Source organism: Vipera berus (genome assembly GCF_964194415.1).
Source record: "Vipera berus genome assembly, chromosome: 7".
NCBI classification, from domain to species: Eukaryota; Metazoa; Chordata; class Lepidosauria; order Squamata; family Viperidae; genus Vipera; species Vipera berus.
Window position 1 is genome coordinate 62,767,362 of NC_138209.1, and position 24,130 is coordinate 62,791,491.

Here is a 24,130-nt window from a genome sequence, read left to right on the forward strand (position 1 = left end):
TTATGGGGAAATCATGAGTTACAGTTTCTGAACAAATAAAAGTCTGTATTTCTTGACTTCAGTTTTAAAATGATCTTAACACCTCAGCTATAGCACCAGTTAAATAACAATGACTGCACACGCTTTTTTCCTAATTTTCTTCTTTTCTTATACCAGCCAACCTTTCCATCAAATTCCTCAGACAAAAATGAAATTCTTCTGTCAGCTCTTGGGTATTGACTGGCCTTTGCCAAGAAAGGGAATTCACAAATACAGATCAAACTTAACAAGATGCGACGTGTGTGCCCATTTTATCTTCTACTTTAGTATGTATCAGTGAGGGTGAAAAATAGTGAGAATTTGAAAGTCATATGTCTGTTTGTTAAACAGTAGAGAATAAATATATTGCTAAATAAAATAAGAGACTGTAACACTGAAAGATTAAGCAGTATAATGTTAAAACCTTCACATTGTTCTTTGCAGTGGTGTGGTGAAAAGTGATTTCTTTGCTCATCTAGGATCTTTTAACAAATTGTAATAGCAGCCTTAAAGGTTATTGCAGATGTGCAAGGAAAATAGAATATTTCAAGGCATTTAATGTTATCACTTCTTTGTGAGTATGTGAAACAATTGGTGCCATTTTAATAGTTAGGATTAGGAAGAAAGGGAAATTATTAATCATGAGCAAACATTGTCTGAACTTTCAGTAGGTTTTGAAATTTTGCAAATTCTGATAGTACAGAATATAATACAGTATGTTTTATTTTTTCCATTGTTAAAAAGAATTATGACCTCAGCAAATACTCAGTGAAGGGTTCTGGAACAAAGGGAAATTGTTTGGTCTAACTGTTGCTTTCTTGCTTTTTGTAATCAGCTCTTGCACCAGAGAAATTTTATGCAAGCTTAGGAAACATGTATGTGGATGTGATATACTGAAGGAGGGAATATGATTGATGTCTTCTTTATGATGTAATGGCTCTGGTGTCTGATTTTCATTGGCTAACAAAGTTTATAAAGCAATGCTACCAACTTTCTAAGGTGTGGCACTTCTGGACGTAACTGCCAGCGTTCTAGATTGTTGGCCACCCAACTGCTTAATTGGATCAAATAAAGTGCTGCACGATCAAGAAGTCTCTGTTTGGGTTATCTGATTAGATTGATATGGTATCCCAAGTTTAAGTAAGCCACTGGGACCTTACACTCAGCATAAAGGTTAAAATGATAATTTAAATTTTACAATGACAATAATTTCACAAGATACCGGCTTCTTTGAGGTCTTGTAAAATTGTCCACATGAATCAAGATTTTCCCATTATGGCTCATGTATTTTTCAACATCCTGAATCAGTCTCTCTAATTGGATAAACAAATAAATGAAAGCCCTGCTTTCCTAAGTATTTTCTCAACATTTTCTAGATTTTTTCTCTCTGAATGTCTGAAATTTTCTTATGCTTCCAAGCCAACATGATGTTAGGAAGAAACATTGCAAGGGGGCTCTGTGGTTGTATCTGCCAGTAGCATAATTCTCTGAAAACAGACAGAATGGAACTAAATTCGTTCTAGAAGAAACTATACAAGAAAGAATGAATTTGACAAAAGGCCAGAGGCTGCAGAGAAAACACTGTAGGAAAAAGAATCTCCAATGTATCCTTCTCGGATAGTCTGTGGCTGGTGAATATTATTAGCTCTTCAATTCTGAACCCACCAACCTCCTGGTCACATGAACCAGAATGGAGCTGCTATTGAGATATTAAAATGAGCATGTTTACTATGTTTCCCCTACCTTGAATTCTTTCCAATCACATGGAATTTTGAAAGAAATTACATAAAGGTTAGTAGACTACCCTGTTAACTTCCAGAAAACTGAATAGAATGGTTCCCAAAAAAGGACTGAGTTAAAAAATGGGCCAGAACTTTGGACAAAAGAATTCCAGTAAAAGAAAAAAGGCAGAGCATCACTGATTAGTAGTTTAAAAAAATAACTAAATGTTCCATTCTAAGTTCCCTTTGTGATTAAGGAATCTGAAGAAGTTCCAGAAGCTGTGTTCTGCATATATTCCTATTATTATTATTTATATATTTTCATACTTATTTTTAATCTTCTAAACTTTTCAGTTTAATTTCTTATATTTTGTGGGTTTGCATAAATATTCATTTTTTATTTATACTTGTATCATCTTATGTCCTAGAATGTAAAAGTTGTTAGATGTCTTTTAAAGAAGAACATGTTTTTATGAAAGGGAGTAAGTTAAGTCTGTATCCCGCTTCTTAGAAATACTCATATATATTTGCCTATTACCTTGATTTGATTTGAAAATACAGATTCTTCCTATAAGACTAATTCTTTTAGAATATGCATATGTCAAATATACATTAATAGCAATTCAAGAAAAAACAAATCCTTTATGCTGCTGAAATTTCTGGCTTTAAGTGGCTTATATCAAAACATACAATATATAATATTACTATAATACGAAAGAATATTAAAATTATCAAATAACATCAATATCAAATAACAACAAGTATGATCAGTATAATTTCAATTTATAGCATCCTAGAAACCATAACCATAATTCAGGCACATCTCCCATTTTTGCCTCAGTCTCCAAACACACTGTAAAGATTGTGTTGTTAAAGCTTTTCTGAGTACCAGGAGTGAGAGTGCAGTTTTTATAGTTGTGGAAAGGCTTTAAAGTAAACTCTGTCTCACTACTCAAGGAGAATCTCATCTAGTTCTCCAATATGCTTTGAGTAGGAAAACTCTACTTAGTGCAAGCAGTCTCTAAACAGCCAGGTCAAATTATCTGTACATCCCCAGGCACCTTGACCTGCATTTAGAGACATGTCAAGGTTGCCCTGCCTAATATATGGGCATTTCATACCATTATATAACTGTATCAAAAAATATACATCTTGAATAATATTAGCAATCAAGAATAGAATTGTAACTGCTTATTGTTATAATGACATATAGTATCTTTTTTGTTGTATTTTCTTTACTTTTTTGTAGTAGCACTTTTTATGTTTTCTTTTCTTCGTTGCTTGGGCAAATATATGTATCACTATCACTATTATTTCTGTTTTACTTTTTTCTTTCTTTTATTATTAATTAAAAAGCAACAAAAATAAATAAAAACTTTTTACTGTAGTAGTGGATCAGTTAATTATGCCTGGAGATTTTAATCAAGCTTTATACTCTCTGTTAAATTGTAACACTGCTTGAATTAAAATTTAATTCTGGTTATAGGGAATGTCTGTTTGCTGCACTTTAATTTGGTGAATGTATATTGATTTTTAAATCTATAACAACAGCAGACATCAAGTAGCTCATCTTTAATTGATTACTTAAATTAGGTTTTATTGTTATAGTTGATCATGTTTCAGTATCATCATCAGTTAGTATACAGAATGATTTTTTTCTTTCCAATAGTATTTATACATTCTTATGAAAGTATTCACTAGTTTGTGAATATATTTTTGTAACAATTCCACATATTTAACAATCATTTGCCTCTGTTAAGGTACATGTGAAAGAAGCCCTCAGCTGTTCAAATTATAAAGACACTGAAAAAAAAGAGAGACTTAGGACCGTTTTTCAATGTGTGACTGTTGCAACAGTCTCATGGCTATGTGATCAAAATTCAGACTCTGGACAACTGATTCATATTTATGACCATTGCAGTGTCCTGAGGACATGTGATAATCTTTTGACTTCTCCCAAGCAATCATCATTATCATCATCATCATCATCATCATCATCATCATCATCATCATCTTCCCCAACCAGATTACTTAATAACCATGTTATCAAATTAACAACTTCAGTGATTCACTTAACAAATGCAGCAGGAAAGGTTATAAAATGGGACAAAATTCACTTAACAACTGTCTTACCTAGCAATGGAAATTTTGAGCTCAATTGTGGTTATAAGTTGAGGACTACCTGTATTCATTATTGTATTATTGCTTATCTTTCATGGAAAAAAAGAAGAATCAACTTAAAAAGAAGAAAATTAAGGAATTTTGAATATAAATGCAAGACATCCATAACAGAATGATACTTCATTTCGGTTATCATACTGTTAAAGTGTAATTTAATTTAATTCCTTTTACCCCTATTCAATGAATCATACAAAGCAAAGAGAGTTCAAATTGCAGCTGCCTGCAATTAGTGCAGGTTCGTGTCCCACCAGGCTCAAGGTTGACTCAGCCTTCCATCCTTCCGAGGTACGTAAAATGAGGACCCAGATTGTTGGGGGCAATAAGCTGACTTTGTAAAAATGCCACTTGGGGGGGGGGGCGAAAGCCCTAATAAGCAGGCATATACATAGAATGAAGGCTATTGCTAAGTACATTGATTTGTGCTTCTTAGATTGTAAGCCGCCCTGAGTCTTTGGAGAAGGGTGGGATATAAATGGGATAAAAAAAAAGTACCCTAATAAATTATTGAGGCTTCAACAGAAACAAGATATGTCAAAATGTTAAGGATGCTTTAGTAAGAGTAACATATAAAAAGCAGTTTATGGTGTGCTATAGATAAGCAATTTTTAAGCTTTTATAGGAGCCTTGGTGGCACAATGGTTAGAAATGAAGTATTGTGGGCTAACTCTGCCCACAGGCAGGAGTTCAATTCTGACTGGCTCAAGGTTGACTCAGCCTTTCAGCCTTTCGTGGTTGGTAAAATGAGGACCCAGATTCTTGGGAGTGATATGTTGACTCTGTAAATCGCTTACAGAGGGCTACAAAGCATTGTAGGGTGGTATATAAGTCTAAGTGCTGTTGCTATTGCTATTTTGTAGCAATTTTTGCTAACTGGATTTCATTTTTTTAATGGATTAATGGGTTATAATGCAAACTGTGGATTTAGAACTGGAACTTGATGACTTACTGTCCTGAAACTGTGCAGGCTGGCTACAAATTGCTACCACAAAATATACTGGATTTGTACTTTACCTTAACAGGGAGCAGAGCTGCAGAGCTCACATTCTTCTGAAGTAGGGTTGAGGTGAATCTCTTTGACATTTTTCCTTATACATTTCTGCACAGCTCGTATTCTTCTGAAGAAAATTTTGGGTATATCTCTCTGGGGGATGCAATGGCTCAGCAGCTAAAGATGCTGAACTTGTCAGCTGGAAAGCTGACAGTCCAGGTTTGAGACTCGAGCAGCACGTGATGGGGTGAGCTCCTGTTACTTGCTGCAGCTCCTGCCTGCCTAGTAGGTCAAAAGCATGCAAATACAAGTAGACAACTAGGTATCACTTCAGTGGGAAGGTAGCAGCATTCTGTACTCCTCAGCATATAGTCAGGCTGGCCACATTAACATGGAAATGTCTTTGGAGAATGCTGGCTCCCTCGCCTTAGGAAGAGAGATGAACACCACCCCTAGAATTGGACACACATGTACAGGAGAAACCTTTACCTTTATATTTCTGTGACACTTTTTCCTTTTACATTTCTGCACAGCTCACATATTCTGAAGCAGAGCTGGGGTGTATTGCTTTGACACTTTTTTAAACACTTTTTTTTTAAAAAATGTAGGTTTTTATTATCCATTAAATTATATAGCATTTCTGAAAGTAAGGCCAATATTTCTATTTACATGCTAATGAAATATTCCAGAAGGTGCTATGCCAAATCATCAGTACTGTAAAGGGAAAGGTAATGCCTGTGTCTGGAAGGCTAACAATAGAGGTGTGAGTGTAAGGGAAAAAGTGGTGTGCAAAATATGTTCCAAAAGATATTTGCATTTAAATAGGTGAAATGAAAAGGAATGTCTATTTTGTTCAAAGCCGTTTGAGGTGGGGAAAAGGCAGTATAACTGATGTCGCTTAAAAAAATATTGTCTTGGGTCTTGATAATACTCTCTCATCCCTTCAAGGAATCTGCTTGACTCCATTCTTGACATTGCTTGTTGTTTAAAAAAATCTCTTTCCCACTTACCTGAAAAAAACAAATGATTGTGATGAAGCTACAGATATGACACATCTTAAGTTTGATTATTGACTCAGTTAGGGCTTATGTCTCACTAATTAGAGACTGATTAGATAGATCCAATCCCCCCCAATAAGTTTATTTCTTTTATAGTTTATCACTTTTGAGATAAACTGAATATTGAGATTAATGTGAGCTATAGAATGTTTGAAATTAATTTTCTTTAAAAGATATGCATCTATCTCTACCTCTTTGCTTTGAAAAGCAATATATAAAATACTATTTTTTTTCAGACCTGCCTTGTCATAAACCAATAACAACAGTGAGAGTTTCATAAGACATTACAGTAGGGACAAATTATTTCAAGTTCCAGGGACTACAATAAATAGTTCTGTGGCAAGAAAGCATATACATTACACCTTTCATGAATCAAGGTGAATATACGTGTCCCAGGATAATGTTACAGGATCCAGTCTAGGTGGGTCACTGGGGCCAGTGGTTTAGTCTTCTGAGCTTTTGGGCTTGTGCTGGAGCCCCCATCCTCAGGGAACATCTCCCTACTGCAGGGGTAGGCAACCTTGGCTCTTTTATGACTCGTGGACTTCATCTCCCAGGATTCCTGAGCCAGCCATGCTGAGGGGAAAGGGAGAGGTTTCCAAGCTGAGCCATGCTGGCTCAGGAATTCTGGGAGTTGAAGTCCATGAGTCATAAAAGAGCCAAGGTTGCCTACCCCTGCCCTACTGGAACGAAAACTCTCTGCTAGAGAGAGCTTCCCTGAAGATGGGGACTCCAGCATGAGTCCAAAAGCTTGGAAGATTAAACCCCGATTAGATCCTGCAATATTATCCCGGGACACGTATAATTTTTCTTTTGCATTTATTTTAAAATGCAAGTTTTGGTTTCCATTAAATTTCTTCAGCTCAGAAGACTACACCTATAAATTTCTTTAGCTTGGAAGAATAAACTGGTTCTGGTGACTGACGCAGATTGGATCCTGCAATGACACCTTTCATTCCCCCCCCCCCAAAGTGCAATCCATAAAACTGAAACTAGATAAGAACTACTTCATTTATGAAAGCTATTCTGGCTTCTGAAAAGTGTATGATAATTCATGTCATGTAGACAACAGAAAATATTATGTAAATGTATTGTAACAAGTTTGTTCTTATATAATAAAAGCTGTCCTTTGTATTATATGAAATAAACATTTGTGATTGGTATAAATAGAATAAAAGAATGGATGTCTTTTAAGAGCCTTTTTTGTTTGCTTAATGTTCCAGTTTTGTAAATGAAATATATTATTTGTGCTTTCAACACATGTAACCAAAGCTTATAAAAGGCATTCTGGGCTGTTGTTTTTTCTGGAAAACCAGAAAGACATTTTGATCCAGAAGCATGCTCAAAATATGTATCTGATCTTTCTTAGGTGCTTCTGCAAATCTAGCAGTTAAAAAGCATGCAAATGCAAGTTGATAAATAGCTACCACTTTAGTGGAAGGTAACAGCGTTCCATGGGCCTTGGCATACGTATGTTCATACTGACTACATGATCATAGAAGTCTCTTCAGAAATCACTGGCTCCCTCTGCTAAGAAATGGAGATAGGCATTGCCCTTTAGAGCCGAGCACCACCAGACAGGGGAAACCTTTATCTTTTTTAGGTAGAGTGACTCCATTCAGATCTACTATCTTTTTGGAATTGTGACCACTTACCAGGATACAGAGTGAGTGCCTGTTACTCGTCCCAGCTTCTGCCAACCTAGCAGTTCGAAAGCACATAAAAATACAAGTAGAAAAATAGGGACCACTACGGTGGGAAGGTAACAGTGTTCCGTGCACCTTTGGCGTCTAGTCATGCTGGCTACATGACCACGGAGACGTTCTCGGACAAGCTCTGGCTCTTCGGCTTTGAAACAGAGATGAGCACTGGCCCCTAGAGTTGGAAACGACTAGCACACATGTGCGGGGGAACTTTTACCTTTACCTTTACCAGGATACTGTTGTCTAAATTCAGTTCTACTAATTCAGTTCTACTTTATCATGCATCATCCAGTCCATTAACAACTGAATCCTGTATCTCAGTTGCTATAGAGAAATAGATTTTTGTGTCATCAGCATAAATACTATACAATCTCAAATCTCTTGATAAACTTCAAGTGGTTTCATGTAGCTATTAAAGCTATTGGAGACAGAATACACCCATGACTGTGGTGGTAGAAGTAATCATCATCATTATTATTATCATCATCATCAATTATCCATTTTGAGGAATGAATATACCCAAGCGATCCTGTTTACAATGTACCTGAGAGATAAAAATGGAATAATCACAAAATATTCTCATTGCCAGAGCACTCAAGAAATCCAGAACAATAGTAATGTAATTGTATTTAAAATTATTAACATTTCAAGAAAGATAACAGAACCACATTCCTTCCATCAATCTCCAAACATAAGATTTAAATTCTGTAGCTCACTCTGAAGCCAAACTGGGTCCAGGATCTATTGATCATATAGGATTAATGTGTAAAACATTTGTTTATAAAAGAAACTATAGTAGGAATGTGTCAACATTTGGTTTAGTAAGCAAGGTGGGGTAAACCGTCCAGATTTTTTTGTTCTAGAGAAAATAACCAATTAAACTCACTCCATTCTAGTTCTGGGTTTCAATAAACCTCCAAATTCAAACCTGTTTCTCTAGACCAGCCTTTCTCTATCAGGATTCCACTAGGAATTTTGTGGAAGATTGTGATTTCCCAAATCAAATAGATATTTTTAAATTAAATCAACAAAATTCAGAATTTGCGTTCAAAAGTCTGAAAATAGTGAAGTATTTAAAAAAAATCAAATACGGAGTAAGGATTTTAATACCAAATCTTTTTGTATGACAGGGGACGCGATGGCTCATTGGGTAAAGATCCTGAACTTGTCAGCTGGAAAGCTGACAGTCCAGGTTTGAGATCTACAGTGCCATGTAGCAAGGTGAGCTCCCGTTCCTTGTCCCAGCTCCTGCCCACCTAGCAGTTCGAAAGCATGCAAATATGAGTAAATTAATAGGTACCACTTTGGAGGAAAGGTAACCATTTTTTCGTGCACCTTTGGAATATAGCTATGTTGGCCACATGACCATGGAAAATGTCTTTGGACAACGCTGGCTCCCTTGGCCAAGAAACAGAGATGAGCACTATGTGCTAGACCAGTGATGGTGAACCTTTTAGAGACCGAGTGCCCAAAAACCACCCTGCCTCTGCTCCACCCACCCCCACCCTCACCCCACCCACCCTCAGGGCCATCCACGGTGGCCCTGCAGCGCCATGGTGGCCACGCCCTCCACCCGCATCCCGCAGCATCATCTGCCCAGCTGCCATGTGCTTGGTTGTGCTGCTCCATGCAGGCTGCACCTGGGGTGACTCTCCTCCGGGGGGCTGCTGGTGAGGAGGGGCTGGGGTGATGGCATGCATGCCCACAGAGAAGGCTCTGAGTGCTGCCTCTGGCACTCATGCCATAGGTTTGCCACCACTGTGCTAGACTCAGACATGGCTGGACAGAGAAACCTTTACTTTTACCTTTTAATGTATGTATGACTTTGTGTGTTTGTGTGAGCATGAAAAAAATCTGAACTTGTATCTTATTGAAACATTTTCTTTAGGGAGACCATCAAGGATTTTAAATCCACCCTGAGCCATCTAATTTGCTATAAATGTATTATGTCATCCTACTTAGTGAGGGTGGTTGGAAAGATGATGTCAACACTGCTAACATCAGATGTTCTTGCTTTGACAAAAGATGAAGAAGCAGCTATTTCATACTTCTACTTGTGTATCACTTTTAGAGTTAAACTTAGTTGAAGAAGGGAGTGGGGAAGGAAGAATGTATGAGAAATTAGTTAGACATAAACTACAGTAGCGGAATAGTTTCAAGGCTGAATGTAACAAGAGATGATAAGAAAGAACTGGTGGGTTTACGCTAAGAAGGGAGAACTGACTAATTGGAGAATGTGATTAATGACAGCAATGAAAGGAGGAGAATTGTGTTTAATATTATTGTGCTAAGGGGAGGGGAATTCAGATTCCAGCTTCTCACAAGCATTGCCTATGTTAATGGGCTCTAATAAAAGAGTTCTAAGGTAAACAATGCCTCAGAGTTCTTTGAAGAACTCATCCATCGGGTTGACAGATGAAGTAAGTCACATTTTCAATTTTCAATCTATTTTCTTGGAAATTCATAAAGATAGTTTATCTTAATCTGTCTAGAGTTTCCACATGCATGGAAGCTCTTCCATTTCCTATAAAAGAACAGATCTGAATCTGCAAACCTGAATCCTACTTGAGGACAGCAAATGAAATTTCCTTTGTAGGTAAGAGCTATATACCTGCATGTCTGCTACAGCCTCCAATGATGTAAACTGTTAGGTCACAGTATTTAAAGGTAAAGGTAAAGTTTCCCCCACACATGCGTGCTAGTCGTTTCCGACTCTAGGGGCCGGTGCTCATCTCCGTTTCAAAGCCGAAGAGCCAGCGCTTGTCCGAGAACGTCTCCGTGGTCATGTGGCTGGCATGACTAGATGCCAAAGGTGCACAGAACGCTGTTACCTTCCCACTGTAGTGGTCCCTATTTTTCTACTTGCATTTTTATGTGCTTTCGAACTGCTAGGTTGGCAGAAGCTGGGACGAGTAACAGGTGCTCACTCTGTTACGCGGCACTCAGGATTCAACCCACCAAACTGCCGACCTTCTGATCGACAAGCTCAGCGTCCTAACCCACTGAGCCACCGCGTCCCTTCACAGTATTTAGGGTAGTATTATTTTTCCACCAATAAGCTTAAATTAATGACTTATCATATTTTAGAAGTAACAGTTTTAACACAAATTATTTGGCAGGATCATGCAGAATAAAAAGGTCTTTAGGCATGTCTGCTTAGTATTTACTTTTGAAAAATTATATTTGAAATTATTCCAAATGCCTGTGAAATATCCAGAGCTCCCCTCAGCTAAGACTTTGGCCAAAAGGTTTATGCAGTATATTTATAGGTTGCATGGTGTCCCTAAAAGAATAATCTGACACAGGGGCATGCAGTTCATCACAAACGTTTGGAAAGAGTTCATTTGATCAATAGAATCGTTCCAAGGACTCAGCTCCGGATTTCATCCACGTACCTCGGGTAGCAGCGGATAATGTTAGAGCCAGTAACACTTGACAACCATGCGAAGAAGCAAGACATGACATATAGAGATTGGGGAGAATTCTATTTTGTCAGCATATAAAAGGGTTATTAATTTTTAAAAAGGTTATATTTACTATATCCTTAACTTCAGAAAAAACATTTATACAAATTCTAGCCCTCTAAAGAAAACAAAATGAACAGAACCATAGATGGAAGAAATAATCCTAACAGTCGGGGAAGTCATTTTTTATATATCATTTAAGACAACACTTTTCTGACCAGCATTTAAGAGACTTCTATAAATTGAATTTCAAAATTGATTGGGAAAGTATCTTTATTCCTCTTTGCAATGAGAGCCCAAAATTATTGTAATAACCTTTAGATTAGCTCAGAGTTCCCAAAATAATTGTAACACCTTCACCCACATTCCTGCAAACTTCTATCCACCATTGCTCTTTGTATGGGCTTATCGTTAGAAATAAGCTGCTTGCCTTTCAAACAGCTGTGCATAGAATTGCTGCTGAAGTCCTGGTTTATATTTGAAAATTTGGAAACCCATTTAAACCCAGAACATCGAGCCAGCCAGACCTAAAATATTTAATCAATCAAAGACCAAAGAGGTTGACAGAAATAAAATCATCAGTTGATAATGTGACTGCAATCTGAATTAGTGAGTTTGTTAGATGTCACTGAATAGGACTCAACTTTTCTATGCCACATCAGCTAGATACTAGAATGTAAATTATTAAGCTTTAAATCTTCCACTGCCAAAGGCAAGTGAACTTAGCTGGTTCACAGTCCACAAGGAATAAGCAGTTTTTGAAAATGTACCTTGAGACTAAACTGTGCTCATGATCAAACAGGTCAAGATCAAACCAGCAAGCAAACAAGAAATCCAGAGGCAAGAGAAATCCTGTACAAATCTAGGGTCCAAGACAATGCAAAGCAACATTACGTGTAGGTTAGAGCTGAGTTTTGAAAAGTTCTCAGCACTTTTCCCAGAGAGGGAATGCAATAAATAGGGTAGAGTGAGGCGCCACTCTGTACATAACTGATCTATATCTCATAGAAGCTTCAGAGTCTGGTCTCTTGATAGCACTCTCATGCCATTTAGCTAGCGTCTCAGATCTATAAAGTCCAACTCTGTGTCCTTAAATCTTCATTAGACACTCTGCCTAAGTCCAGGGGACTGAACCTTTGAGCCTGAGAGATTGTCAGTCATGTAGGTGAGGGATCCTGGGAACTTGTTGATCCTGTAAAAATACTGGCTCTGCTACTTTTGAAATCTCCAGATGTGAAACTGCTGCCATCAGATGCCTATGGCTCCTGTTCTTCCCCATCCCCCTTATTGGCAGATATGTCCTTGAGCAGTGTCATACCACCAATCTCATTACTGTAGGTACATACATTCAGTATAAATTAATATTGGTAGGAACATCTTTTGATTTTATTTATTTGTGTTTATTCACACATCACTGTGCATCACATCGTTACCCCTCTCACCTAAGTGGCTTTTTGTTGTGGTAATTACAAATTGTGAAGTAAGTATACCTCTCTGCTTATATCATATATGTGGAATGCAGTAGAGCTTTTCCAGATATTGAGGGGCAATAAAGTTAGAGTTTTCAAAGGATCAGTGATAATCGAGCTTTACAATTCTAGGGCTCAAAAAAGTTACATTCAACTTTTAATTAATATAGTTTGATTCAGTGTACTACCACATGATTAGTTTAATTTTATATTTTATTTTAGACTGCATGTTTTATAATGAAACATTTGTTAAGGATAGATTAGGAAACTGAACAACGATTCCAGAAAAAGGCAATAGCAAGCCATCTTTGTTCTGTTGTGAGGAAAATTCCACAAACATGGACAGGCACATGAAGACAACAGGAATCAAATTGAAAGACTATTCACTGCATATTGTAATAAAAGTTATTTTCAAGACAGTTGTTATATCAGTGCTTAAATTGTAATACTGCATATAATAACAATACATATGATTCATTCTAAAGCAAAACATTCAGTAATGTTGCTATTATTACCATTGTCATGCTGCCTAATTCTTATTCATTTACGATTTTTCTGAAGATCAGAAAATGTGCAATCAAATCAGTATCAACTCTTAGCCTTCATCCAGAATGGATCTGTTCCCAATAGATCATAACTTTTTAATACTTATTGTCAGATTGTTATCTAGCATTCATTATATAACCCCAATGAAAGATGGAATCAATTCTTTTTTACAGAAAACAAGAATACTGCATTGATTGTAGGACCAAGTCACTGCTTTCATTTCAATAAATTATAACTGCAATATAGGTATATAATCAAAAACGATTTCTGGCCTTAATGGTTTTCTAATGAAGTGGTGCCAAAATTATACTTGTTTTTTAACTTTTGTTTACCTGGACACAAGTGTAGCAGGTGTTTTGCTTAATGAGACCAATATCACAATGATTCTTAAACCAGAGAAAGACTTTACAATACCTTCTAATTATAGCCTCGTTGCCTTGACAAATATAAGGATTTTAAAGGCTACTTTTGCTTGAGATTGCAATTTATTCATTTGACAATTGTGCATTCAGTTCAAGCTGAATTTATACAAAGCTGTCACATTTCTGATGATGTAAGATTTTTAACAAGAATCCTGGCTGTAGCTCAAAGCAGGCAGGACATGTTGGGAAAGTTTTTGATATAGTTTCGTGGAAATTTCTCCAAGTTTTATATTTTGGATTAATATATTATACTCCTAAATTATGGTCATTGTTTATAGCATGCCTTTTCCTTAATTATATTGAGGTTCTTGCTAAGGATGTTGTGGGAGATTATGAGGAGGCTAGAAAAGGAATGGAAGGAAGACTTGACATAAAAAATGAAGATGTAGAAGACAAGTCATTTGGTGGCTTATTTGATAAATGGCTACTTAGGTTGGTAAGAAATCTGAGAAGTGTTTCAAATTATTCAACACTATAAATCAGTGTAGGAAATTCTTTATACAATTTCCAAGGTCTTGTATTATCCCAGAATAGTATCAAGCATATCTTATTGAAATGTATGTGGTTCTTGCTTCCTTGATCTTTTTTTTTATTGAAAAGTTTTACAATACATTTTTTTAAAAAAGACAAAACCCCTCCCAACCCCCTCCCCTCTCCCCAACCCTCCCCAACCCCTCCCTCCCTTCCCCCTCCCCCCTCCCCGACTTCCCAGACCTCAATACAGGATATAATAATACAAGCAGTCATAGTCTACCTTATGCAAACAATGTTTTGTCCAAATTTTTATTTTTATTTCAAATGATACCTATACTTAAAAAGGATTCAAACTTGGAGGAATGGCAAAAAGGTATTAATAAATTTGTTTGGGCAGGGAAAAGGCCACGAGTTAAATTTAAGATTATGCAGGATTCGCGTGAGAGAGGTGGTCTTAAAATGCCTAATTTTAAATTATATTATGAAGCTGCTGCTTTGTCAGTGATAAGTGATTGGTTTAATTTAACACAAGTGAGATTACTAAATCTTGAAGGCCATGATTTGTTATTTGGTTGGCATGCATATTTATTGTATGATAAGAAGGTGGATAATGTGTTCAAGGTACATATTTTAAGGCATGCTCTGTTGCGAGTTTGGAAAAAGTATAGACACAAGTTAAATTATAAGATACCTATATGGGCAATACCGAAACACGCAATAGAAAATATAAGTGTTGGGTTTAAACATGATGTGACTACATATAAGGAAATTTTAAGTTTGGAAAGGAATGTATGGCAATTAAAGCCATATAATATTTTAAGAGAAGAAAAGATTGTACAAACTTGGTTTCAGTATGGGCAATTACAGGCCAGGTGGAAGGAAGACCAGAAAATTGGTTTTTCAATGATTGATGAAAATCTGGTAAAGCAAATTAGAGATCAAGGTCAAGCACATATTAAAAGGATATATCTTGCATAGAAATTGATTCAGAGACAGAACTTGTTAAAGACTGTATGATAAAGTGGGCTCAGAATTTTCAAGAAGTCATTACAATGGATACTTGGGAAAAGATTTGGGTGAGAAATGTAAAATTTACGCAAGCTCAAAACTTAAGAGAGAACTTTTATAAAATGTTTTATAGGTGGCACTTAGATCCTAAAAAATTAGCAAGTATGTATCCGAACTGCCAGCCCAAATGTTGGAGGTGTGGCGGTGAAGATGCAACGTATTTTCATATATGGTGGACCTGTAAAAAGGTTAAAGCTTTTTGGATTAAAATTTGGTGGAACATGCAAAAGATATTCAAGAAAAGGATAAAGTTTTGTCCGCAACTGTTTTTACTGGGCATTATTACTGATATTACTGTTGTGGACACTAAGTTGATGTTGAACTTAATTACGGCAGCGAGACTTTTAGTAGCGCAATATTGGAAGAAGGAAGAACTGCCGACTATAGTAGAATGGACTTTAAAAGTTTCCAATCTGGCGGAAATGGCAAAGATCTCAGCGTACTTGAAAGACCAGTCGCAACAGAGATATATTGTGGAGTAGAAAAAATGGATTGATTACATCCAGAATAAATATGGGACTAAAAAGTTTCATCTAGCATTTGAATAAGTATTGATGTGATATTTAAATTGCTTGTAGTTATTTTATAAGAGTTAAAGTGTGATAGATTTAATATCTTATTGTTGTTTGCATAAGGTAGACTATGACTGCTTGTATTATTATACCCTGTATTGAGCTCTTGCTTCCTTGATCTTATGCAGCTATGTGGATCTTGATGGATATTTTTCTCTTCCATTTAATTTAGCCTTAGCACTTTTTTCCTTGGGTAATTAGAAAAACATTTTTTAGTAAAATAATAACAGGGACAGAATATTTGGCTTTATAAAAAAATCAAAATTTTATATTTCTAATTCTGTTTCATCGTTTTTAATCTAAGGTGCTTTGCTTTTGGCTTTTTATACTGAATACATTTTTTCCAGCAAGGACATCCTGTGGAGTTTTCACTGATCAAATTACTATTAATTGTTGGACAATGTTAATTTAACTTTTCACACTTTTGGGGTTATTAGTGGAATTTATTCTAAATTTGGTAATTGCTCAAATAAGGAATGTTAGAATTAACCTTTTCTTTTTCTTCAGCTTATTATATTTTACTCTGTTTAGTTGGGACACAATCCTAATATAAAATAACAGGAATATATATATTTGTAGAATAAATTCTTATTGTGCATATTACAATATTATTGTTTAGGATTTACTGAAATTTTAGGATGCTATTTTGTAGATCTACTGAAATTTTAAAAATGAGTTTGATTTAGTTGTAGTATTTATCAGCAGTTTATTCAACCCAAGCATTTGTTAGGCAACTTCAAAAAAAAAAAGAAAGAGAAAGAAAGAAAGGAAGGAAGGAAGGAAGGAAGGAAGAAAGGAAGGAAGGAAGGAAGAAAGAAAGAAAGAAAGAGAAAGAAAGAAAGAAAGAAAGAAAGAAAGAAAGAAAGAAAGAAAGAAAGAAAGAAAGAAGGAAAGAAAAGAAAAAGAATTTTTAAACTGCCTTACAGCTGAAATTCTCTGGAGGTTTACAAATCAAGCACACTAAAAATTCCAATTTCGATACAAAGCATACAATAAGCAACATTATTCTGTTTGTTCAGAAACTATTTTCTTTGTGCTTGTTCTCCTACTGAAGTCCTTCTGTAGCTGGAGTTATGCAAGGATTTATCATAATTTAGCAGCCACTACCCGTTTTTTACAGCTGAATCAAGTGGCTGAAATTGATATTTAGTTATTTACAGGAGCTCTGACAACAGTTATTTGAATATGCTGTTCCTGGTAAACAGTGGAAGACTGCTTTAAATTACACATTAGTTTCTTATACTCTTAAATTGAAGTTTACCTCAGAGAATCTTTAACGAAGGCTGACTGCAGTTTGCTTATTGTTGGAAATGTAAGTTGAGAAATTTCCTGATATGGTTTGGATTTGTCTTATAATTATTGATACATTTTGGGCTAAAATCAAAGGATTTTCAATATGAGACTTGATTGCTGGCTATGTATTAAAGAGGCACTAACTTTGTTTTCTGTATATATCATGTATTGGAAAGTTAGCCAAACATCAAGAATTGTGAAGTTTGGGGGGCATGAATTATTATACAGCTCAGTTATCTACACTTACATTGTCACAAATAATATGTTGATATTTGTTGTCTATCAGCAACTGAATTATTAATTTTTCCAGAAAGGGCAAGAAAGAAAAATGGTCATTTTAAAAAATTATCTAACCCCTAGAGTTTTCATTATCTTATTATTTTTGAAATAATATTGTTAATACTGTTATATTTTATTTTATTTATTTTTATTTTAATTCCATTTATATCCCGCCCTTCTCCGAAGACTCAGGGCGGCTTACAAGCTTAGCAGTAGCCTTCATTCTATGTTTATGCCTGCTTATTAGGGCTTTCACACACACACCCCAAGCGGCATTATTACAAAGTCAGCTTATTGCCCCCAACAATCTGGGTCCTCATTTTACCTACCTCGGAAGGATGGAAGGCTGAGTCAACCTATGAATACTGTTTATTCTCTTAATTATTTAAAATGAAAAAGATGGCTCATTTTCTACAGAATTGGTAGTTATGGTAAGGTACGAGGGAAAAAATATAACATTCTTAGCTATCCTTTTCTTTGCAGCTTCATATTATGCAGCTAACATAGTTGAAATTTTGAAAGAGATGTTTTTGTGAAGTTGGTCCAACAACATATAAATATTACCAATAAATAAAACTGCCAGAGGTTCCTGAACGGCAGTCTTGCTGGAAAATGTTATTGAGTGTGACTATTAGATCAAAATGCTTAGTGAAATATATATTTAAAATCTTCTTTATGAGAAACTGATCCATTCATGCCACCTTTTCACAATTCTGGTTAAAATGTAGGAAATGGCTTGAAAGGGAAGTGTTTCTTCTATTTTATTTATTTATTTATTTAGTTATATTTATATACCACCCTATTCCCTGAGGACTCAGGGCGGTTTACAGGGAATTAAAAATACAAAATACAAAAATTAAGAACCAAATTAAAAAATATTAAATTGACCCTGTAGTCGATTAAAAAGAACCCCAAATTAAGATTTCTCCTCAGTCTGGGCCCGAGAGCTCGAAGAGCAGATAACATGCTTCAGGCCCCGGCGGAATGATCGGAGGTTGGGAGCAGTCCTCAGCTCCACCGGCAGCTGGTTCCAGAGGGCAGGCGCCCCCACTGAGAAGGCCCTATCCCTGGGTGTCACCCGCAGGCAATCTCTTACCGGCGGGACCCTGAGCAGACCCTCCCTGTGGGAGCGCACTGGGCGAAGGGCGTTTGATGACGGCAGCAGGTGTTCCCTCAAATACCCCGGACCCAGGCCATGTAGGGCTTTATAGGTGATAACCAGCACCTTGAATTTCACCCGGAGGGCAACCGGAAGCCAATGCAGCTCGCGGAGTAGAGGTGTTACATGGGAGTATCGGGAGACCCCCATTACAACTCGCGCGGCCGCATTCTGCACCAGTTGAAGCCTCCGAGTGGTCTTCAAGGGCAGCCCCATGTAGAGAGCGTTACAGTAGTCCAAACGGGAGGTCACAAGCGCATGAGTAACTGTGCGTAGGGCGTCTCGGTCCAGATAGGGACGCAACTGGCGCACCAGGCGAACCTGTGCAAAAGCCCCCCTGGTCACGGCTCCTATGTGATCTTCAAAATTGAGCCGTGAGTCCAGGAGGACGCCCAAGTTGCGAGCCCTATCAACGGGGGGTAACACCTCACCCCCCATCGTTAGAGGTGGAATAACTTGGTTAACCCGAGATGCCGATATGCACAGCCACTCAGTCTTGGCGGGATTGAGACGAAGCCTGTTTCTCCTCATCCAGACCTGAACCGCCTCCAGGCACCGGGACATCGCAGAGAGGGCATCGCTGGGTTGGTTCGGGGTGGAAAGAAAAAGTTGGGTATCATCAGCGTACTGGTGATACCCCACCCCGAAGCCACGAATGATCTCGCCCAGTGGCTTCATATAGATGTTGAACAGGAGAGGCGAGAGAACCGACCCCTGAGGGACTCCACAAATGAGAGGCCTCGGGGCGGATCTCTGCCCTCCCGTCAACACCGACTGCGAGCGGCCCTGGAGGTAGGAGGAGAACCACCATAAAACGGTGCCTCCCACTCCCAACCCCCTGAGACGCCGCAGCAGGATACCATGGTCGATGGTATCGAAAGCCGCTGAGAGATCTAATAGGACCAGGACAGAGGAGCAACCCCTGTCCCTTGCCCTCCAGAGATCATTCACCAGCGCGACCAATGCCGTCTCCGTGCTGTGTCCGGGCCTGAAACCCGATTGGTACGGGTCCAGATAATCAGTTTCCTCCAGGAACAGAGGGAGCTGATGTGCCACCACACTCTCAACAACCTTCGCCAGAAAGCGAAGGTTGGAGACTGGACGGTAGTTGTCTAAAGCAGCCGGGTCCAAAGCAGGCTTCTTGAGAAGGGGTCTCACCACCGCCTCCTTCAAGGCGGCAGGGAAGACACCCTCCTTCAGAGAAGCAGTTATTACTGCATGGAACCAGCCTCGTGTTCCCTCCCGAGCCGCATAAGCTAGCCAGGAGGGGCACGGATCCAACAAACAGGTGGTGGTGCTCAGTCTCCCCATGATCCTGTCCACATCATCAGGGGAAACAGGGTCGAACTCAGTCCAGATAACATGCTCAAGACCGCCTGATTCCTCCACATCAGACTCTGCCCAGTCGGAGTCCAGGCCGGTCCGGATCCGAGCGATTTTGTCTGCCAGATGATGACTAAACTCCTCGGCTCGTCCCTGCAAGGGATCCTCTCTCACCTCCTGGTTAAGGAGGGAGCGAGTCACCCTAAACAGGGCGGCCGGGCGATTATCTGCGGACGCGATAAGGGCGGCAAAGTAGTTAGACTTCGCCGTCCTTATTGCCGCAAGATAAGACCTTATAAAGGTTCTTAACTGCAATCGGTCGGATTCGGATCGGCTGGATCTCCAACCGCTCTCTAGACCTCGTCTCCGACGCTTCATCTCCCGGAGCTCCACAGAGAACCATGGCGCCCAACGGGATCTGCGCCGGGTCAGAGGTCGCATGGGTACAACGCCGTCAAGTGCCCTGGTGGCAGCCATTTCCCAGGCCTCCACCAGAGCATCGACTGGGCTGTGGGTAAGGGTGATAGGTATAGGCCCAAGTGCCCTCTGGAATCGATCCGGGTCCATTAGGTGCCTGGGGCGGAACCACCTGGTCGGTTCCGCCGCCCAGCGGCGGGGGGTGGCATGACGGAAAACCAGCCTCAGGAGGTGGTGATCTGACCATGACAGAGGGGTGATGGACGGGGAGCCCCCTCCCAGATCATCCAACCACTGTCCAGACAGGAATACCAGGTCGAGAGTATGATCCCCCACATGAGTCGGGCCCTCAATAACCTGGGTCAGGCCCATGGCTGTCATGGAAGCCATGAACTCCCGAGCTAACTCCGACGACCCTCCCAGTGACGGCAGGTTGAAGTCACCCAGGACTATAAGCCTGGGGAACTCCACCGCCAACCCTGAGAGGGTGTCGAGCAGCTCAGGCAGGGCTGTTGCCACACAGCTGGGCGCCAGGTATGTAAGCAACAAACCCAACTGAACCCGAGAACCACATCTCAAGAGGAGGGATTCGCTCCCGGCCATCTGGACAATGGTGGCCTCCCGGGGACACAAAGTCTCCCGAATAACCACTGCCACCCCACCACCCCTGCCCTGAGCCCGTGGCTGGTGCAGCACCCTGAAACCTGGCGGGCATAACTCGGTGAGAGGCACCCCTCCCTCCGAACCCAACCAAGTTTCCGTGATGCACGCTAGATCCGCACCTTCCTCCTCGATCAGATCATGGATGAGGGGAGCTTTGTTAACTACGGATCTAGCGTTAAAATAGACCAACCTGAGCTCAGGGGCCTGATCACCCTCATCCCCGGGTAAGAGGGTGCTAACCGGAGGGTCGGAGTGTGCCACCGCTCAGAGATAGCGGGGGCGCGATCCCAGGTGTTGATATGGCCCTCTGCGCAAACACCTGCTGCCATTCCCTATCGCCATGGGGATTTGAAGCCCCACCCCCACATTCCCAGAACCAGCAGCCACCCCCCCGACCCCGTCCCGTCAGGACCTCTAACAGGTCCAGGCTGAGTGCCGGTTAAAGATTCCCTCCCTACCCTCCCCTCCCTCCCCCTCCCTAACCTTTTAAAATAACCGGCTAAAACTTTTATCAGGGGCCTCTTAGCACGTCTCCACTCGAGGCCCCTAGTTAAGCCCAGCCACCTCTCGGAACCCCGGCAATTGGGTCCGTCATCAAGGAGAATGTTAGAAAAGAAGGCTGGTCGTATCCAGGAGGGAGAAACCCCTCTGAGGGCGCACAAGTCCGATCCAGAGTACTGTACGCGAGCCATAAGATGGAACTGTCCATATGAGCCATTGTTCACAAATGGGGTCAAAAGTTATTAAGCTGATGAGATGTTAGTTCAGATGTAAAAAAAACATTAAGTCCGGAACGTGTCTTCATCCAGCAGTCTGCCAATCCGGCTCTGCTCTCACCTGAGCCGGTCCAGACAAGAGCCCATGACTGTCCTCTCACCTAGCCATGAAATCCAGCCTGGGATGGATAAGGGCAGCGTTGCTGGGGAAGCAAAAGTCCACCTTGCTAGTCTCTCACACCAGCAGGGGATTGATAGCCAGTCCAGAGCCGCCCTCTCACCACGGCCTGTCCTAGACTCCTTCCGGAACATCATAGGGAGGTCACGGGAACAGGAGAAAAAATGTCCCAAATCCTGTTCCAGCATCCAGTCCATCTTAGAAAGTAGCAAGCAGATCATCCAGCACACTAAATCCATTTCTAGGGCTGCAGGGAGCTCAGTTATAAATGTCAAATGCTCAGATTCAAGCAGCCAAATCTCCATCGTCCTCTGAGAAAAAGGAGACAGAAAAGTCTCCCCCATAGCCTCCACACCGAAACGGGAATCCGCAGCCATTTTATAAGCGGAAAGGCCAGGAGCAACAGACAGGAACAGAGAGATCCACACAGCTGCAGACGGCGCCCTCCAACCGAGTTCAGGCGCCTGATGATCCATCCGGAGGTCCGCAGCAGGATCCTAGGCTGCCGAAGTCATCTCAATCTGAGAAGCTTCCCCAACGCCCGAGGAAGGGAGAGCGAGCAATCGGTTCTAGCCAGCACAGCGCCTGACAGCTGATCCAGAGCACCAGCTGATCGGCGGCAAGCTACAGGCCGCCCGGCCGCTGCCGCTGCCGCTTCTACTTCTCTGGGGGGGGAAAAAGGCTCCACACCGCGAAACGGTGCTAGCCTGTTGTTCCTACACCCCCCCTCCGAATATGCCCTTTGGCTGGGCTTTCGTGAACCTCACCAATCCCCATTGTGTAGGCTCACCGCAGAGCTCAACGAATGCCGCCCGTGGTCGCCGCCATCTTGGGAAAAAAAAAAGCATTTTGCCTCTGCTTATTTCACAGCCTTGATAAAATCCAAATTAAATTTATAAATGATTTGATTTTAAATGCATTCTCTTCGGCAGAGCAGATGCAACGAACAGCCTGCAGTCATCCAGTCTGTGTTTCTTCTCCTTAATTACTCCCAGCATTAAATAATAAAAAAGGCTCTTCTGCACTTTCTCTCATATTCACTAAAACAAGACAAAATATATGGGGTTTAATGAGCTAATAACAAGATTTCCTCCTCTCTCTTCAGCATCACATTTTCATTCCTTTTCCTGATTGTTAGAGTGCGCGAATGTCTTCCTTTGTATTGTCCACACATCAGGCACTGCAGCTCAAATTCATGCTGCAGAGAAAATTCTGGGCTATTATGCAGAGGTTATTGTCATTCTTTTCTCTGCAAGGGTTTTGTTTTATTTCCCTAATGGAGAAATGGGATATTGAACTGCAGAACTGCTTAAGCCATAACATTTAATTTTCAGCTTTTGCCCTTTGCAACCTATTAACCTGGAGGCTGTTTCTTTCCTCCCCTTATTTTCGGATGGGAATTGATCTCATTGCGCTTGAGTGACTAAACAGTGCTAGAGTCCTCTAAAGCAGGGGTGTCAAATGGCTGGCCTGTGGGCCGGATGCATCATGCCAAAACTGCGCCCACCCCAATGCCGGCAATGGAAAAAAAGTGACGATACATCGCAACACATCACATGACGTTGCGAGTTTGAGACTCCTGCTCTAAAGCATTTCTGAAAGCTTTTCCACATATACTAAGCTCTCCTCTCCTCTCCCTTCTCCTCCCCTCCCCTCCTCTCCTTTCCTCTCCACCCTTCCCTTCCCTTCTCCTCCCTTCTCTCCCCTCCCCTCCCCTTTCCTTACAGTGAGTTCTTAGTAGTTCCAATCTATATTTATTAATCCTCTTATATTGATATTTTTAAAAAACTTACATAATTCATTCTACAATTATCAAAAAGTTTTTTTTCCCTTTGCTCTTTTTTCACAAACATTTCTATAGTTTTCCTCCTAGGTAGTGGCAATCTCAAAAATAGATGGGAAAAGGACTAAATCTATTTTTTTTAAAATCCCATTTATATCCCGCCCTTCTCCGAAGACTCAGGGCGGCTTACAATCTAAGAAGCACAAACCAATGTGCTTAGCAATAGCCTTCATTCTATGTATATGCCTGCTTATTAGGGCTTTCGGGGGCCCCCAAGCGGCATTTTTACAAAGACAGCTTATTGCCCCCAACAATCTGGGTCCTCATTTTACCTACCTCGGAAGGATGGAAGGCTGAGTCAACCTTGAGCCTGGTGGGATGCGAACCTGCACTAATTGCAGGCAGCTGGTGTTACTTAAGGAGGCATTAGCCCACTGCTCCACCAGGGCTCTTATTTCAAAGAAATGGAGAAGATAACAAAATACAAAGACCTACAAATAGAAATAGAAAGACTGTGGCAAAGGCAAGCAAGGGTAGTACCAATAATAATAGGCGCCTTGGGTGCAATCCCAAAACAACTGGAGCACCACTTGAACACCATTGGCATTGACAAATCTGCCATTAGTCAATTGCAA